This window comes from Notamacropus eugenii, chromosome 2 (genome assembly GCF_028372415.1).
Source record: "Notamacropus eugenii isolate mMacEug1 chromosome 2, mMacEug1.pri_v2, whole genome shotgun sequence".
Classification (NCBI taxonomy): domain Eukaryota; kingdom Metazoa; phylum Chordata; class Mammalia; order Diprotodontia; family Macropodidae; genus Notamacropus; species Notamacropus eugenii.
In genome coordinates this window covers 386,390,803-386,405,484 of record NC_092873.1, presented here as the reverse complement: position 1 = coordinate 386,405,484, position 14,682 = coordinate 386,390,803, and positions in this window count along the sequence as shown.

Sequence of the window (14,682 nt, the reverse complement as noted above, 5' to 3'; positions counted from 1 at the left end):
TTGGTCTAAAGTCTATGATAAAAACTTATGAGGTAGACAGTGTGCACCAGAGGTACCACACTCAAATAGAAACAGTGGTCATTAGTCCATAGATATGGATTCCTGTGGGCTGCATTTTTAAATGTGGTATTTAAAATGTGATATCATTTAGATTTTGTTGTATTTTTATTTATTTTGCTAAACATTTTCCAACAATATTATAATCTGGTTCAGGCCACACTTGGGAATGTTGTTCCATGTGTTTGATGTTTCTGGTGTACATAGTATTATACCCATTACATTGATGTGGTAACTGAGGCTTAAGGAGTTTAAGTGCCTTCACTCACAAAATCATTCAATGTTAGAGCCAGGACTTAAACACAGGTCTTTGAACTCTAGGTTCATTGTGCTTTACACTATACAACACGAAAATGCCGCTCCTTGACTTCTTAAGGTTCAGTACCAAGAGGAATTCGTTATAGAGTCAGCCTCTTTTCTCCCTCCCCCCAATCTACTTAGCTGTTGGGAGCAGGGGGGAATGAGTAGAAGAGGTTCCCCACTAATTCTTCCTCTTTTATTACTTTCCCAGCACTTGGGCAGAGTATGAGACAGGGAAGATTTAAGTGTTTAGCTGAAAATTAAAGGATTTTAGATCTAGAGCTGAAAGAGATCTCAGGGACCATCTAGTCCAAACTCCTCATATTACGAATGAGGAAGCTGTGACCCAGAAAAGTTAAGCCATTTTCATGAAGTCTTACAGGTAAGTGAGTAACTGGGCTTGGCTGAGGACCAAGATCATCCAACTTCAAATCTAGTGCTCACACCACTTTTCATTTCATGGTGTAAAGAAAACAGCAACTGTCTGCATGTCAGGAGGACTAGATTCTATCCCAGAGATTCCACTAACAAGTCTGTCCCATGTTCTCGCTGATCCCCAGTTTCCTCATCATTGAAATGTGACTAGAGGATCTCTAAACTCCCTTCCTGACCTGAAATCCTGAACCTATATTTGATAAGTGTAAAGGCTTAAATTTTGGGGATAAGAATTCATTATTTGGTAAAAATTGTTGGGAAAACTGAAAAGCATTCTGACAGAAATTGGGCATAAACCAACATCTTACATCGTTTACCAAGAAATGCAATGCTTTATAAAATTCATGAAAGAAAATGTCAGATTGTGGAGTAGGTAGCTGAAGAGATGATGAAGGCAAAGGGGAGATGAAAAAAGCAGGTCCCCCCAGTCAGGGAAGCTTGCTTAGGTTTTAGTTTTATTTATTTGTTTATAATGTTAATTGGGTCTTTCAGAGAGGGCCTTTACTCTCAAGGGAAAAGTTTGCTTGTTAATCTGTTTATTTTCTGCTTTTTAAAAGAAGCAGTTGCTCTTCTGTGTATAGGGCTAAAAAGCAGTATGATCTAATGAAAAGTTCAGTGACTTTATATGCTGGTGTGGGAATTTGTTTTTCTGGACCACACGTTTATATGGAAGATTTCATTCCCTTTATTTTTATTTGCTCAGTTTGGAAAGATGACTAGAAGAAAGAAATTATAAATGCTCATAAAATATGCATACACATTTTCTTTTTGAAATGAAGTCACTGGATGAGATGGCTTTTGAGATGCCTTCCAGCTCTAGAATTTTGTCTACCTCCTAAGGCAGCCCATTCTACATTCTGTTAACTAGTAGGTGTCTGGGTCTGGATTTGAACTAGATTGGAGTCTTTTTGACTCCAGATACAGCACATGGTACTCCTTAGCTGCAGTTGCATGTTTAATTCTCTTTTGCGTTCCCCTATATATGAGGTATCCCAAAAGTCTTCGTTCAGAGTTCAGTTTTAGCATTTAATAGTATATGAGAATGTTCATTTTATTTTTTATTTATTAAGAAGAAACTGATTGTAGAACACTGAAAACAAATAAAGTAATTATTAAAAGGAAAAAAAAAGATGAAGAAACTAAGTGGCCCAGGGGACCTGGAAGTGATAGACTGAGAATCAAGAAAATGAGTTCAAATCCAGCCTCAGATTCAGCCTCAAATACAGTAGCAGCAGCAGCAGCAGTAGTAGTAGCAGCAGCAGCAGCAATAGTAGTAGTAGTAGTAGCAGCAGCAGCAGTAGCAGCAGTAGCAGCAGCACCAGTAGCCTCAGGAGCAGCTGCAGCATTAGCAGTAGTAGCAGGAAAAGTAGACGTATCCTTAGCAGCAGTAGCAGCACAGCAGTAACTGCTGAAGCAGTAACAGTTACAAGTGGAGGGTGAATGATCACTTTTATGGTATGTTACAGGTTAGATTAGATAATCCCTGAGGTCGTTTCCAACTCTAACATTCTATGATTTTGACAGGGAATACCAAACTGCCGCATAGCAAGACTTCTAAAACAATGTTTTCAAAATGTCTGCGGCAAGGGTTTCCAAGACATTGATATTGACAGGAAAGGAACAGAACAGGGAATTTGGCCCACCCCTGCTCACAAACCTATGTATTTTCCTCTCACACGGAGCAGCTAAAAAAGCTAAAAGAACAATGAGCTAAAGGACCAATGAGAACCAAACCTGTATCATCATAATGACCTGTCAGATGCAGAAGAACAGTTAAGGAGACAATGTGATGTACAGTTGGACACCACTTAGTGAAAGCGTCCTTGTATCCCATGAAGGGTCTTTCCTCAGTGTCTCTTTAAAATGAACTATATTTGTACAGTCAGGAATCCTGTCAGCAACAGCTCTTACTCCTTCCCACCTTGGCAGATCTATCTAGGTAATTCTCTCTGTCTACTATGATCTCTCCCTTGTCCCCACCTTCAGACATCTTTGCTTCCTTAGACATTCCCATGGACTAGAGCAATGGGGCTGACAGTTACTTAGGAGTCCACTGAGCCGCATGGGGTGAAGGGGAGAAGGAGAGACTATTGTAGGGAAGGTGGTATTTTATAATAGAAAGAACCCTGGACCAGAAATTAGATGACTTGGATTCATTTCCTGACACTACTACTGACTACTTTGATGATCCTGATTAAATCAATCCATTCTGAGTCTGTTTTTTCATACATGAAATGAGGCACTTGGACTGAATCAGGGCTTCTTAATCCTTTTGTGCATCATAGAACCCTTTGTTGAAGCTTACAGAACCTCTTCTCAGAATAACATTTTAAGTATATAACGATAAAGAAGATTAAAAAATACATAAAATAATAAGGTACCGACAGAAAATGATCATATCGAAATATGTAAGCCCTGTCCTAAAGTTCACTGGTATGGAACACTCTCTTTATTGGCGGAGTTGAGGACCCCGCCTGTATGAGGAGTGACTCAGAGTTCGTGAGAAGTAGGAGCTCCAGTCTTTTGTAGAATCCTTTAAGTTCCCTTTGGGGGATAAACAATTTCCAAGTGACTCAACTTCAGTTTGGAGAGAAAAGATGGAAGAAGCCAACCCCAATTCAGGTTTCTGAACCAGGAAGACATGAGAAGAACAGACAATCTCTATCATATCCTATTTCTAGCTTGCTACTTAGAGACTTCAGAGAGTTTTCCCTTGGGTGAGATGAAGGACATTCTTGGCTGGGCTGAATTACCTCATTCCCAATGGGACAGCCCTTCCATTCTGCTTTATCTGGTATATGTACTCCTATATTTACCTTCTCAGATATCTGTTTTGCTATGATTTGGATAAATTGATTTCTTTGCTATTTGTGATATGTGTTCAATGTAGAACTAGTATTAGGTGGGACTTAGATATAGAGCTCAGGGTCCCCCTTCCCCTCAAAATGTTCAAAAGTTAGATGGAACCAGATCATATCTCCTAGACAATATTTAGGGGAGCAGATAGATATGTTTCTAGTTTGGTACTTCCTCTCTCTGAGGAGAGCAGAATGCTAGCCTCCAGCCCCCAAAATCCAGTCTCCCCTCCTGGCAGTATTGAAAGTCTCCCTTAGAAAAGAATGGGGGTAGAGAAGAAGGTAGAGATGTCTATTCTCCTTCTTTTCAAGTCATACAGAGACAACCTTCCTTGCCACATGGGAGCCTATCTACATATGTGGGGTCTACTGCACAAATATTATCAAAATATTTTAAATCAAGTTCATACTAGATCAAGAACCCTTGGACTAGACAAGTGCCAAGGTACAATCCAATTCATGAGAGCAGGACCTACAGTAGGAGCTGGGGGGATGAGAAGGATTGATTATAAATTGAACTGGCGAGAGGATTCTGTGAATATTGTCAGAAAAAAGTCCTTATAGAGCCCTACTCTAAAAAAAACCCCTTAGTTTGGCAGAGGGGATCAGAGCCCAGGAAACTGAAATATTTTGACTCTGTGACCAGCCCTGAGCATACTGAAAGCCACTTGTTTCCCTTTCTTTTTCAAGAGGCTAAGAAAAAGAGAAATACCTGGCTGGTGCTGCTTGGGCTTCTTGGACTGGCAGTCCCTTGATGGTATATTTGGGAAAAAAAGAGACACGGTAAATGTAAAGGCTAATAAAATGTATATTTCTTCCTTTGCCATCCTTTGCCTTTTTGTTTTGGAATATCTTTACCTCTATGAAGTAACTTAAGAATTATTCTCACTTCCCACATTCTTTACTATCTCCTTGTCCTGAGATTGGGGAGGTGTGTGGAGGGGGGGGGAGGATGGAAGGATGAGTTGCAATTCTCTGTGCTTTCCTCAGGACAGAACCAGATTCTAATCTATCCTCCACCTCTGCGTTCTTATCACTGCTTTATTCTGGGAAGACCAGGTTTTCTGCTTCTTCTTAAGTCCTATAATCCTTCCTATGTTCCCATCTTTTTATAATCCTTGCTTGTCTACTTCACTATTAGAAAAATCTGAAGACTGAAGAGGAAACCCCTCTCTCTTTATATTTCTTTTGGTTAAATATCAACTTTATTTTCCCCAGGTCACTACTTAGATTGCTGCTCTATCCAAACCCAGGGCCAGACCCCTGAAGAGTTATCAAGTAATGACAACAATTGGAAGGACAGTGTGCTTGCTACACCAGGGAGAGGTTTGCAGGGGGTAGAAGAGGAGGAAAAAGGATGTGTTAAGCCCCTACTATGTGTTGGGCACTAATAATATCTCATTTAATCCTCATAATATCCCTACAGGTATTATGATCATCCCCATTTTACAGATTAGGAAACTAAGACAAGCAGAGATTAAGTAACTTACCCAGGATCACAAAGGTAGCAAATGTCTAAATCTAGATTTGAACTCAGATCTTTCTGCCTTGACAGTCAGGGCTCCATCCACTGTACCACCTAGCTGCTGGGGGTAGGAGGGACCTTCTGGGGAAAGGTTATTCAGGATCTTAGGACTATGATATGGTTGGGCATCATAACATGTGAATGGAGACATGGGAGAGAATTGTGGCTTGAGCATATCTGTTCCCTGAAGGGTCTACAGTGCCCCTCATAGGACTACCGACTGGCCCCTCACAATTCCCTTTGTTGGAAAACTCAACAAATATTCACCAAGTTTTGATTATGTATAATTCCCTGTACTTAGTATTAGGGATTTAAAAACAGAAACTAGACAGTTTCTTACCTCAAGATATATTCCATTGGGGAGCTATGACATGTTAGCAATTGCAAAATCATTTGAAGAGGGAGGAAAAAAATAACTGGAAGGAACAAATCCATAGATAGATTTGAGTGGGTCCATGAACTTGGATGAGAAAATGGCATCTTTATTTCAATACAATTGGTTTTCTTTGTGATCCTATATGTTTTATTTTATGCATGTACTGCTCTCTGGAATGGTTGGATCAGTCCACAACTCCACCAACAATGCATTAGTATTCAAACTTTTCCACATCTTCTCCAACTTTATCATTTTCCATTTTTGTCATATTAGCCAATCTGATAGATGTGAGGTGGTACCTCAGAGTTGTTTTACTTTGCATTTCTCTAATCAAGAGTGATTCAGAACATTTTTTTCAAATGGGAAGAGTCAAAGTTGACTACAAGATCAATAATCTGGATAACTGAGAAGATGATAGTATTCAAGAGAAACACAAAAGTTTGGAGTGTGGGGATAGGTTTAGGGTGGGGAAATAATGAATTCTGTTTTAGACACATTGAATTTGAATACTAATGCAACATTCAGGTGGAGTTATCCAGCAGTCATTTGGCAGCTGGATATATAAATTTGGGGGTTATGTGCACAGAGATGATCACCGAAGTAGTAAAAACATATGAAAGAACTTAGAAAAAATAAAAAGAGATGACCCAGGATGGAACCATATGGTGATCTGACACTTAAGGAATAGAAGATGTACCAACAAAGTAGATTGAGAAAGGGTCAGACAGGTAGGGAAAGAATTAGGAAAGGGCAACATCAAAGAAGCCAGTGGAGGACATAATCCAAGAGGAAGAAGTGATCAACAGTGTCCAGTGCTGCGGAAGTGTGAAGGAAGATGAGGACTGATAAAAGGCCACCAAATTTAGCAATTAGGAGATGTTTGGAAATTTTAGAGAGCATAATTTCATTATAGCATTGGGATTAGAAGCCAGATGGCAAAGAAATAAAAAAGTGGTTTATGAAGAAAGTACGGACAATTCCTTCTTAGAGTTTAACAGAGAAAGATAGGAAGATATAGAGCAATAATTAGAAGAAATATCAGGTTCAAATGAGGGTTGTTGTTTTTTTAAGGAAAGGGGAGGCAAGTTATATTTTTGATGTTTCCTTATGTCAAGAGGATACTATCAGTTGATAAGAACCAAATGCAAGTAGGAGAGTGGATTGGTTGGGCAAACTCCTGGAAAGGATGGGAGGGGATCAGTTAAATGGACAAAAGCTCTTTCTCCTCTAGCTCCAAATTCCACTATGTGTATTACCACTGGGCAAACTGGTGTCCCAGGAATCAAGTTTTTACAGTTCAGGTCAAGTTTTGTGCCCAAATGGTCACCTCTTCAAAAAGAAAACCAACATGGGGATAGAGGAAGAATAGGGTGGTAAAGTAAGGGTTTTTAACTTAGAGTCCATGGACTCTCAAGAGGTTCATGGATAAGGTTTCAGTGGGTCCATAAACTAAGAACACTACATTTTTATTTCAATGCAATTGATTTCTTTTATAACCCAATATGTTTTTTATACATTTAAAAGCATTACGTTGAAGAGGGATCAATAAGTTTCACCACACTTCAAAGGAGGCCCATGACACATACCAAAAAGTTAAGGAAACCTAGGATAGAAGCAAGCTCCTCTGGTGTAAGACTCAGAAATTGCTGGACAGTTTCAAAGCAACAAGGATCAATGAGATCAGCCTATGACAAGGAGTCCTATATCCTGGTGCTATTCAGAGAGAGCAGTGAAAGAACAAGGCTATTCCCATTTGCCTCCCAGCATTGTGATTTAGACTGAGATCCTCATCAGAAGCCCTTAAACTTAACAGGATGTCACTCATGCCGAGGATACTCTAAATACAAGAGAGATAGCCCCAGGAGGAAATGGAACTCTAGAAGTCTGAATATCCAAATCAACGGCAGTGTTGGGAAAGAGAATGATATCCTCCAAAGCCAAAATCATTTTGTTTTCCCCCAAAGCAGCTGTTTCTTCTCACTTCCTTGATTATGTTAATAGCACCATCAACCTCCCAGGCTTAAAACCTAAGCGTCATTTTTGACACTCCTCTTTTGTACCCACAGCCAGTTAAGTTATAGGTCTTGTTGATTCTACTTCCTCCATATCTCTTTTATTCATTTTTTCCTTTTAGTTCTTACAGACATCTCACTACCTCCTTTGGACTATTGCAATACTCTCCTAACCAGTTTCCCTTCCAGTCTTGCTCTTCCCAGAGTAATCTTCCAAAAGCAAAAATCAGCTCAATCATTCTCTGTTTAGTCCCCTATTTAAACACCTTCCATGGACACTTTTTGATAATCACAAAGACTTTAGGAATGAGAACTATTGCTATTGTTGCTGCTGTTAAGAGACAGCTTATTAAGACAGAGAGATGGCCTCAAAGGTAAGAAGATTTGGATTCAAGTCCCATCTCTGATATGTAACTGTGTGACTCTGGGAAAGTCACTTAATCTTTCAATATTCCAGTTAACTCTAATGTTTTTTATATGTTGCAAAAATAAAAAGATGCCTATCTGCACTGGTAGAGTGTTTTCTCACCTAAGAATTCCCCATACAAATGTAGTTACAAGTCCAGTCCCTGTCCTTATTATTAATTATGACCCTTCTGCCTACCAAATAAAGTCCAGATTACTTAGTTTGGCAGTCAAGACCCTCTCTCATCTATCTCCTACTTACCTATCTAGTCTAATCAATTACTCTCCTAAACAAACCAACTCTAAACAGAACAGCTGCCTTATGGTTCCCTAAACATATCCCATACATTTCAGCTTATACTTGTGTACTGAATAATATCCAGAATGCTCTTCCCTCCTTTTTCTATCTTCAGAATCCTCCTCATCCTATAGCTAACAGCCTGAAAATTACCTCCTCCACGAAACCTTCCCTGAAGTCCTGTACATTCCCCTACAAGCTCCAAGCAACCTCTTCTCTGTGGAACTTTTTTTTTAAAAAAAAAATGTTATTTGTTTTTAACATTCATCTTTTTAAAATTTTGAGTTCCAAATTCTCTCCTTCCCTCCAACCCCTTCCCCACCCATTAAGAAAGCAAGCAATATGATATAAATTGTACAAATGAAGTCATGTAAAACATTTCCATATTAGCCATGTTGCAAAAAAAAAACAAACCAAGAAACATAAAGAAAATGAAACAAGTATGCTTCAACCTACACTTAGAGTTTATCGGTTCTTTCTCTCTCTGGAGATGGATGGTATTTTTCATCATGGGTCCTTTAGAATTGTCTTGCCTCATTATCTTGATCAGAGTAGCTAAGTCTTTCACCGTTGACCATTATTACAATATTGCTGTGTGTGTACAATGGTTTCACTTCACTTTGTATCAGTTCATATAAGTCTGTCTAGGTTTTTTCTGAAACCATCCTGCTTATCATATCTCAAAGCACAATAATGTTCCATCACTATCATATAACACAACTTGTTCAACTATTCCCCAATTGATGTGCATCCCCTCAGTTTCTACTTCTTTGCCACCATGAAAAAAAACTATTATAAGTACATTTGTACATATAAGTCTTTTCCCCTTTTATTTCTGTAGACTTCGTAGGGGTATTGTGGGGTCAAAGGATATGTAACATTGATAGCCTTTTGATTACGTCTCCAGAATGGTTGGCCCAGTTCACAACTCCACCATTAGGGCATTAATTTACTTATTTTTCCATATCCCCTCAAGTATGTATCATTTCCGCTTTCTGTCATGTTAGCCAATCTGATAGGTAGAAGGTGGTGCTGGGCCATCTCCACTCATCTTGATTTATATCTTGCCACTGGACTCAGATCACTCAGGAGGAGAGGAGTGAGGCAGTAGACTTTGCATATCCCTCTCTCACTTCAGTCCAATTCACTTGCAAATCATGACATCACCTTCCGGATGCCATGGTTCTCTTCAAGAACAAAGGACAAGCAATGATCTGTGAGTAGTAGTAACTGAACCACTGGGGACTGAACTGGCCAATTCCAGTTGGGTAATATAACTCCTTCCTTCCTTCCCTCCCTCCTCTCCCTTTGTCCATATACCCTTACTTGCCAGTGCTCTGTTCAAAGGAATATAAATTTTGCTAGTTGAAAACTAGTGAGATGTCATGGAGTTTATGGCTAGATTTCATTTCTAAGGACCATGCCTTAAACCCAAATCACTCTGGCTCTCATTGATTAACCAACAGTAGGGCCCAGCCCAAGTACCACTTGGTCATTGTTTAGGCTGTGATGGCTCTGAGTGAGTGTAAATAACAATCGTTTCTGTTTTGGACAGAAACTGTAAGGATCTTCCCCTCCCAGACTGATTTTGTTTTTTATTTTTTCATTAGGTAAAAGAGGCCATTCTCTGCCTCATTTCTTATCTAACCTTAATAACTGAATAGGCATTGCCTCAGTCAGACTGAGACTTGGGAAAGACCTCAGCTTAAAAAGGCCAAGATCTCCCACTGCATGGGGCCATCTTTAGTCATCTTGATCTATATCTTTCCACTGGACCCAGATCTCTTAGGAGGAAAGAGTGAGACTGGTAACTTTGCACAGTCCTCTCTCACTTAAATCCAATTCACTTACAAGTTATGACATCACCTTCCTGATGTCATGGTCTTCTCTGAGAACTAAGGACAAACAATGAAAGGAGTTGTTTTAATTTGCATTTTTCTAATCAATGGTGATTTAGAGCATTTTTTTATGTGACATTGATAGCTCTGATTTCCTTTAAAAACTGAGAAATATCCTTTGACCATTTATCAATTGGAGAATGGCTCTTATTTTTCATTAATTTGACTTAGTTCCCTATATGTTTGAGAAATGAGGCCTTTATCAGAAAAACTTAATGTGAATTTTTCCCCCAACTTTCCTCCTTTTCTTTTAATTTTTGCTGCATTTGATTTTTGTTTTGTGCAAAATCTTTTCAATTCCATGTAATCAAAATTATCTGTTTTATTGTTCATGATCCTCTCTATCTCTTGTATAGCAATAAACTCTTTCTTTATCCAAAAATCTGACAGATACCTTTTTCCTAGGTCCCCTAATTTATTTATGTCACCCTTTATGCCTAAATCATTTACCCATTTTGATCTTGTTTTGGTACATGATATGAAATGTTGGTCTAGATCTAGTTTCTGTCAATCTGCTTTCTAGTTTTCCCATCAATTTTTTGTCACATCGTGAATTCTTGACCCCAAAGCTTGGATCTTGGGGTTTATTAAACACTAGATTACCATGGCCATTTACTACTGTGTATCATGTACCTAATCTATTCCACTGATGCATCCCTCTGTTTCTTAGCCAGTACAAGATTGATTGGATGATTATTTGTCACATAGTCTGAGGTCTGATACTGCTAGGTCACCTTCTTTCATGTTTCTTTTTCATGGATTCTCTTGGCAGTCTTGACCTTGTGTTCTTCTAGATGTCTGTGGAACTTTTATATCACTTTGTACCTCCTGTGGGGCATTTCCTACATACCACTGTATATTATATGTAGCTATGTATGATGAAATTATGGATTCCTGAGTGTTGAAATGTGCATGTCTTAGCTTCTACTACACTTTAATGCCAGGCAGTGCAACAGACAGAGCAGAAGGCCCGGAGTCAGAAAGATCTGAGTTCAAATGTGACCTAAGGTACTTTTTAGATAGGTGATCCTGACAAAGTCACAACCTAAGTTTCCTCAACTGTAAAACAGGACTAATAAGAACATCTATCACCCATAGTTGTGGACCAACTGAGATAATACTTGTAAAATGCTTAGCATAGTGCCTAGCACATTGTTGTTGTTACTCTATCACTTTAGTCGTGTCTGACTCTTTGTGATACCATTTGAGGTTTTCTTGCCAAAAATACTGGAGTCGTTTCCTCTTTCCTTCTCCAGCTTATTTTTTGTGGATGATGAGGAACTGAGGCAAGCAAGGATAAGTGACTTATCCAGGGCGACACAGCTAGTAAGTATCTGAGGTCAAATTTGAACTCTGGAAGATGTCTTCCTGACTTTGGACCTGGCCCTCTATCTACTGGGCCTCCTAGCTGCCTGATCTGGGATATAGTAGGTAGGTAGTTAATAAATGCTTGTTTCCTTCCTTACTCCCATTCCCAGATTCTAATGTCTTTTTTTAGAATTATAAGTCTTCATTAGAATTAGATGCACTTCACAGGACTTCATAAGATTTATTCATTCATTCATTCATATTATAGATTTGAGCGGTTTTATTCAATGGAATTAAAAATAAATGGTACAACATTAAAATTCCCAAGTGACTGAACCCAGCCACTCCAGGAAAATTCTGAAATCTCTACCCACAATCAATTGCACCCACTCCTATTAAATCTAAGTACTCAATTAATTGATGGCAAGAGAACAGCTCAACACCAATAAGGTGTTATCAACCATCCCCACAATATCAAAGTTATAAAGCTAGAAAAGGGAACAATTTCTTCACTGGTGATCCCTACATCGACTCTTACAGAAATAAAATTTACTTTCCGGCCAGTAACCAAACACAACCTGAAATCCAGTGGTCGTGAGAGGTTCTCTCAGATCTCTCTGACTTCACTCTGTGCTGCCCCTGGGTCTAGCAAACCACAAACTCATGGTGCAAGCTCATTTTATATGCCATTTCTCTCATGTTCTCTTGCATACCTCTATGTGTCCACTCCTGGGCTTGCCTTTTCTCATGTGTTTCCCATAAATCAGATGACTGTCTTTGTTTTTAAAGTCCCACTATAGCATGGTACATTACTTTTTGAAACTCACTTTAGGTTAAAAGTCTTTGTGTAATGCATAACCTGTATCAGATTGCCTGGAGGGAGGTGATGGGAGGGAGAAAAGAAGGGAGAAAAATTGGGAACTCAAAATCTTGTAAAAAAAAAAAAGAATATTGAAAACGTTCATATATGTATAAAACAATTGCATATCATTAGGGAAAAATGAAATACTATTAAAATAAAAGTTTTAAAGAGAAATTCTTTATGTGTACCCTTCCCAATAGGTAGAATCACTGAGAAGTGGCAATGAGTCTCCAGAGGCCTCTGTCTATGAAAATTTCACCTCGATAGTGGAGTCACTGCCTACCTCTATCTTCTAACTGTGATAACGAAGAGAAAGCAGAGTCTTATTAGCACATAGATGATCTGAGGATGAATATCCCTATGTATGGAGAGATCCAGGGATTTCCCTGCATTACTCTACACATATTCTGAGTTCCCTCAGTCTGGTTCCCAGAGCAGACTGGGTTTGGGCTAAGATACTGGTCTGAAGGGTAACAGAAAGACTCAGGTTATTTTTAATTGAGTCCTTAGAATTTTCTCTAATGACAGGCTGGGGCTGGGAATTTTATCTCCGCAGTAGGATGCTCCCCATGCTCGGAATCTCTTATTACCTCTGCTTTCTAGTTTTCTGTCTTCCTTAAGACAGCTTTGATTCTACTTTCTACAGGAGGCCTTTCCAAACACTCCATATCTCTTTCCTCTGAAATTAACTATAATCCTCTCTCTCTCCCCCTCCCTCCCTCTCTCTCTCTTTCTCTCTCTCCTTCTTTCCCTTCCTCCTTCTCTCCATATAGTTAGATAGATTTCCACGTACACCTATAAATACTGAAATATATTGTTTGCATATAGTTATTTGTTGTTGTCTCCCCCATTAGAATGTGACCCCCATTTTTGCTTTTCTTTGCATCCCTAAACTAGCATAAAGCCCTTAATAAAGCTTTTCTTGTTAACTGACTGAAGTTGGAACTGTCCATAGCACATTTATACTGTGAACCATTGGATGCCAGGAAATGCACATCTAGATCAGTCACAGATGTTTATGAGAAGCAAAACTAGTTCAGTGAAATATATTTCAGTGAAATATAATTTATAGCAAAATAAAGGAAAGTTTCATTATTTTAGCAGGAGGGGAATAAGAATAATTCAATTTTGATCTGCTGTCATCAGTCAGAGCAATCTGTTCATCTATGACTATGTCCTTTTCCCTTGCTTTCCTTTTTCCATAACCTGGGAAGAGAAACTGCATCTCACAAACTGCTTGTGCTAATTGCCATTAATCTGCCCTGCTATAGTTCCCCAGGTCTACTCTGTGAAACCACCTCAGTTCCAGGCCAGAATCTCTCTCCCATTTGCTTCACAGGAGACCTCTTGGCTAGCAATATGAATCAAAACTGTAAAACTCACCTTTGCTTAAACAGATACCCAGCATGAACCATTTTCTTGCAGGGATCCATTAAACAGTTGTTACATTTAACTTTCCTGGGCCTTGGTTTGCTTATTTGTAAAATGGGGACTTTGGATTAAGTATTTACTAAGCTTTGTTTGAGCTCTAAATCCTATTAACCTGTCATGAAAAGTCTAAGCACACTGAAACCCAAGAAAATTGAAAACAGATTCTAGGTTGATGTGTTTACAAAAACGATATTATTGATCCAGCATCACTCTGCCATATATTTTTATTTGTTTTCCCAGAAGTATTGTTGACTTTGCACTGAGCCATCTAAACTCCCTCTTGCCTGGTTCCCCTTGTGACTAAATGACACAGTTTAAAGGTAGTATAATTTTTCATCTATGTATGAACAAATGCAAGACCTTGACTGCATTAGAGAAATGCTTCAGCAAACTTGGAAAGACTTACATGAACTGACACAAAGCGAAGGGAGCAGAACCAGGAGAACTCTGTACACAGTAACAGCAATATTGTGTGATGATTAACTGTGAATGACATAGCTCTTTCAGCAATACAATGATCTAAGACAATTCCAAAGGACTCATGATGAAAAGTGCTATCCATCAGCAGAGGGAGGAAAAATTTATGGAGTCTGAGTGCAGACCAAAATATACTTTTTCATAACTTTATTTTTCTTATTTTTATTTGTTTTTTGGGGAGTCTGTGTTTTCTTTCACAACATGACTAAATGGAAATGTTTTATATGACTGAATATGTATAACCTATGTCAAATTGCTTATTTTCTCAATGAGAGGGGGGAAGAGAGGAGAGGAGAGAATTTAAAACTCAAAAATTTAAAATCAAATATTAAAAATTTTTAAATGGAATTAAGAAAAAATATTTTTTAAAAAAAGAAAAATGCTTCAGCATGGAACTGACCTGTCAATCTTATTCATTGCTTTGAAGTACACACACAGGCTAT